Genomic DNA, 6,000 nt, shown 5'->3' on the forward strand with positions numbered 1-6,000 from the left:
ATTATAGGGTCACGCACAACTAATTCTCAAATAGAATAAGCTTCCGTCTTTGTTTTACCATTTCTTGTGGTTCTTTTATTTCCACCCGCCTTGTTTGCAGGCCTTATTGATCTTCATAAAATACTGAGATAATGGTGAAAAGTAAGTAAAAAACGAGAGGCCTACTCTCAGTCCTAAAGGAAAACATACAATTAATAGATTGCGGTAGCATGGAGAGTTCGAATCATAAACAGGTAGCACAATGCACTCAAATAACATTTGAATTGGCCAAAATGCAGGGTTTAAATTTTGATAATGTAGGCAAATAAGTCCTAGCTACGCCACAGGTTTCTTTTTACAAGGGTTCTGTCAACACAAACATACGTAGATGTTCAACAAAACAGAGCTTCATGAATAAAAAATAAATAATGAGAAACATCTCAGGCCTTCAAGGTCTGCAATTTTCGGTCGTTCTTGGCGTTGCGTAATTTGTCGTTTTCTGTGCGGCACAAGTCGTTCAGCAGTGTATTCGCTGCAGCACTTAAAACATGCCCCATTACCTCCTGTGCAGGATGACCGAAATCACACACATCGACATCCTCAAAGTCATGAAGGGTAGCGAACACAAGGCCGGCAAGCTTATCTTTCTGTCTAGGAAGGCTGAAAAATCGTACGGCATATTCTGGTGTCCTGAGCTTGTCCAATATAATTTCAGTAAAGAGTACAGCATTAACTACAACTGCTCGTGGAAACTTCAGGCCACCCCTTGTCATCTTCATGATTAATGCATTCTCAGGGTCATCTAGATCGACGTCTTGCATCACAAGGCTTTCACTGTAAGATGCGCATGTCAGCTTTTTTTAGAGCTGCATGGACACAATAGCCGGCAATATAGGTTAGTGCCGGTAGCCTTGACGTTTTTTTTCTCAATGTCGAAGTCGGTCACAGTGACTTGATACTGGCCGTTTCCTGAATGTACACTTGTCTCCAACGTGTTCGCGCTCGGTGGTAGTAGAATGTCCAAATCTGGCAGGTCCAGAACCTTCTGCAAACGCAATTTGTTTTCAGATTCATATATCTGCCTTATAGACACGTGGTAATTGGCACCAGACAATTGCCGGTACTTTCCAAAGCGATCCTCTAAGCTATCAGTTTGAAATTTGCCCAAAAGAACATACTCGAAATGAAGCTCTGTGAGACAGTATATGGCAAGTTCGTGCAAGGCATGGGTAGTGTGGCTGAAAGCTATGTGCGTTTCACGTGTCAAGCGGCCATTGTCATGTTCGAGGCTTCTCCAGTGATCAAGCCATTGAACTATTCTCTCTAAGAATTCTAGTTGAGGACATCACGATACCCGCCGTGGTTGCTCAGTGGCTATGGTGTTGGGCTGCTGAGCACGAGGTCGCGGGATCGAATCCCGGCCACGGCGGCCGCATTTCGATGGGGGCGAAATGCGAAAACACCCGTGTGCTTAGATTTAGGTGCACGTTAAAGAACCCCAGGTGGTCAAAATTTCCGGAGTCCTCCACTACGGCGTGCCTCATAATCAGAAAGTGGTTTTGGCACGTAAAACCCCAAATATTATTATTATTATTAGGACATCACGATGAAACTATTGGACCTTGCAATTGATCTCGCAACCGCTGTCCTTTTCTTGGCGTCTTGACGTTAACAATGTTCCACCAAGTCAAAATGGTGTCGACATATTGAGAGGTTTCCTTTGCATGCTGGAACGTTGCAACACTGAGAGCAGCAACAGTAGATGAGTTGAAAACCTTTAAGGCCAGTTTAACGTTCTACTGTTCCATGTTTGAGAGATTCAGTGCCTTCAAAGTGAGCGTTGGTGCTAGCTTCAAGAGCTCATGCTTTTCAGCTTCGTGCAGCTGGCATAATACCTTGAAAGATGCTGTAAGTATCTTTGGTTCAGCCTCATCACTCTTCGGCTCAGGAAAGTACATGCATTTGCCAATGTTTCTTTGATTCAGCCAGTTATTTCTTATACACTTTAGTATGTGAGCTGGGTCCACCACAAAAAACAGGGGTCGTTATGGGTCAGCAGGATGCTGGTAAACAATGCTGACACTTGCCGCCTTAGCGAAGTAGGACATGGCTTTTCTGTTTATGGAATTGTTGTCCGTGATCACTGCGATTATTCTAAAACCAGATGCCTCTAGATCAAGAACAATCTTCCGAAGGAAGTCGTGCAGCGCCTTAGCATCGATTTGTGCTACAGGAAGAATGTGTACAACATCCTTGTTTCAAGAAAGCAGGCTCTGTATCATAAATACGTGGGCAGTTTTTGCTGCAGTCGATGAATTTACCGCAGCACCAGTAACCAGCCCAGCCTTGTAATAAAAAAATGATTGAAGGTGAATCTCATCAATCATTAACGTTACATTCTTTTCATGCTCTTTATATATGCTTACAATACTTTTTGCATAGGAAAGAAAGCTACATTCTTGCTGCTCCGTTTCAGGGCGTACATCGTACGATGAACACAGTCTTCTGATCGTATCAGGATGCGGCATCTTAAGCTTCATCGAACTTCTCAGGAATCTGTATGCATGAGGTGAAATTGTGAACAAAAGGCTAGCAAAAACCAATAAATCTGGGGGATATCCTCCAGCATCATTCAAAACAAGATCGACTTGACTATTCATGAATTTAAGCACTTCCAAATGCCATTCTTGCAACTCGCATGCGAAATGTTTTCCACTTACTTCCTCTAGCAATGTCGAAACCAATGTCAGTATATGACGGGCCTTTTCAGAACGCTCAGTGCTGATATCCATACGTGTCTGTTCGATCATGTGTAACGCACTTTTGAAATCTCTCAAGTCGCACAGCTTTTCAGGAACTAAAACATCACCACACTTCCTCACACCCGTTTCACCAAAAAATACTTCGACGCGCAGCTCTGTGGACACGATCACCGAAGTACGGACTGCAGGAGCAGATTGAAGTGACAAGTCCAAAAAGAAAACCTTAGAGCCCTTGTTCACAACTGTCCAGAAGTCCGAACACTGAAAGCTTGGCAAGGCCTTCAGCAAGTCCGCAAAGTTACCAACCAGATTTTTTGCGTCCTCTTCTGCTTGGGTTTGCTGAGAAAGCACTATTGCTTTTTGCAAATATGTGGCTTCCAAGCGCGCTCTTTTGGCAGCCGGCGCTTCTCGAACGCACACTTGCGGACGCGATAAATAGGCAGGGCAATTGGGAAGCAAGCTTGGAACTGCAGTTTTCTTCAGACGGATGCTTTTCATGGCAACTTCGACCACTTTTCCTGTCTTGACGGCCGTGTATGATGTCGTCTTCAAGCAATCCGATGGCAAGAAATGCTTTTCACAGAGCTGAAATAAAAAAAAAACCAGCCGTTACAGGTACGACCCTCGACGAAAATGTTGAATTTACAAGCGCGTCGACAGGTGCAGAAACCCATCTATTGTGCACGCGTGCACGAATGCATTGCGCACTATGCTGACGAAACCCATTCGTCTGGAAACCCAGAATAACAATAGAGAGAAGAAATACTTACCACTGTGTACTTCGTTGGCGAGAAGTCCTTCCGAGGAACTGCTCTCGTCCATGCTTCCCGAGTGGCTCGGTCAGATGGGAACTTGCGAATTCGGACACTTTGTCCTCCGTCATAACTGGACTTGCAGTTTGGTGCGCAACAACAGCCAGGCATCGTTGCGCTTCCGTGTACGACGAACCACGCACAATCGAAGAAAAGCAATCGCGTTTACGGTGCAGCATGCCCCACCAAAGCCACCAAGCAAATGCTCCAGGCGTTGCCACTCTAGCGTTGCAGCCACGGAGAAAATTTGTTTTCAGAACGCGCGCCGCGTTCTAGAAACGCAGCGCTCCCCCATCCACCGCTACCATCCGACTCTCGTGACGTATTGACAGGGGAGAGGAGGTGATGCGGGGCCTTACATATTTTTCTAGGTGGCTTTCGACGAGCGTTCGTCGAGACGCCAGCATGCAGTTGCCTAAGTTGCCTAGGTTACGGTGGGCCTTCGCCCACAGCAGCGACGCGGCGCTGCGATGACGTTTCAATCTCGACGACTCGAAGATGGAGTAGAGCTATCGAAAAGAACCAGCCGAGCGCAGGGCGCGCACCCTCTTTCGACCAGCCGAAGACAACGCCACTCGCGAGAGCGCTCCAAAGCGCTCAGCGCTAGCGACCAGCCGAAGATGGCATAAAAATTACAAATCGTTGGAGAACGGGCTCCAGCTTCATGTCACCGTGTGACGACGTTTCGATTTGTTCATGTTCAGCGACGCATGAGAAGAATTTTTTTTTGCGTTAGCGCACCCTGTGGTCTTATATATACTGCGTTGCAAGATGCTTACAGCTGCTTATATATATATATCTATCTATATATATATATATATATATACATATATATATATACATATTATATTGTCACGTGGTAGTGACGGTGAAGAAAGTACACAGTAGCAGTACTGTGACAGACAAAACTAGCTTTTATTGGGCGAACCTGTGCCCACAAAACAGGCTACACTTAAAGCACAACGATAGCGGCGAACACAGTCGGCGATCGTCGAAAATCTGATCGGCGGGTCAAGCGCATCGGCTTTTATACAACAGTCGTCGAATGTACCAGAATAATCGTTGGGACCCGCGTCCCTTCCACAAAGTTCTACACCATTCGCGTCACGCGATGAAATCAGATAAGACAGGGTTCAGCGACAACAGACAGCCGGATAGAAGCATCGATAACATTCCAGAAACTTCGGATACATGCAGGCACATCCCGCGCTGTGCGATTACATTTGTTAGGCGGCGAAACGTGGTCGCCCGATAAAGATAAGTACACGCGTCAATACCCCCCCCTTAAAAAGCATAGACCCGATGCTACATACAAGCGAAATAAAAACACCCATAGCAAAGAAAACAACAACAAAAAATAAGGAATTTCGTCAGCGTCCGTAAAAGGGTTTAAGGCGCACCACGTGGACCACTTCAGATCGTGCGCGGCGCCGCTGTGAATGCGAAATGACCTCTGGCACGACCTCATAGTCCAGAGCGCCAATACGTCGGATGACCTTATAGGGTCCCAAATAGCGTCGGAGTAGTTTCTCACTGAGTCCTCGTCGGCGTGTCGGTGTCCAAACCCAAACATGGTCGCCGGGCTGGTACTCAACAAAGCGTCGTCGGAGGTTGTAGTGTCGGCTGTCGGTCCTCTGTTGGTTCTTGATCCGTAGGCCGGCGAGCTGTCGGGCTTCTTCGGCGCGCTGGAGATAGCTAGCGACGTCAACAGTCTCTTCGTCAGTGACGTGGGGCAGCATGGCGTCGAGCGTCGTCGTCGGGTTCCTGCCGTAAACCAGCTGAAACGGCGTGATCTGTGTTGTTTCTTGCACCGCCGTGTTGTAAGCAAATGTTACGTACGGCAGGACGGCATCCCAGGTCTTGTGTTCGACGTCGACGTACATCGCTAGCATGTCGGCGAGGGTCTTATTCAGCCGCTCCGTAAGACCATTCGTCTGCGGGTGGTAGGCCGTGGCCCTCCTGTGCCTTGTCTGACTGTATTTCAGAATGGCTTGGGTGAGCTCCGCTGTAAAGGCCGTTCCTCTGTCGGTGATGAGGACTTCTGGGGCGCCATGTCGAAGCAGGATGTTTTCGACAAAAAATTTCGCCACTTCGGCTGCGCTACCTTTCGGCAGTGCTTTAGTTTCAGCGAAGCGGGTGAGGTAGTCTGTCGCCACGACGATCCACTTATTTCCGATTGTTGACGTCGGAAAAAGTCCCAGCAAGTCCATACCGATCTGCTGGAATGGTCGGCAAGGAGGCTCGATTGGCTGTAGTAATCCGGCTGGCCTTGTCGGCGGTGTCTTACGTCGCTGACAGTCTCGGCATGTTCTGACATAATGGGCGACGTCGGCGGTCAGGCGCGGCCAATAATACTTTTGTTGTATCCTCGAGAGTGTCCGGGAAAAACCGAAGTGTACAGCGGTCGGATCGTCGTGTAGGGCGTGCAATACTTCTGGACGAAGTCC

The sequence above is a fragment of the Dermacentor albipictus genome, chromosome 1, assembly GCF_038994185.2.
Source record: "Dermacentor albipictus isolate Rhodes 1998 colony chromosome 1, USDA_Dalb.pri_finalv2, whole genome shotgun sequence".
In the NCBI taxonomy this organism is placed as follows: domain Eukaryota; kingdom Metazoa; phylum Arthropoda; class Arachnida; order Ixodida; family Ixodidae; genus Dermacentor; species Dermacentor albipictus.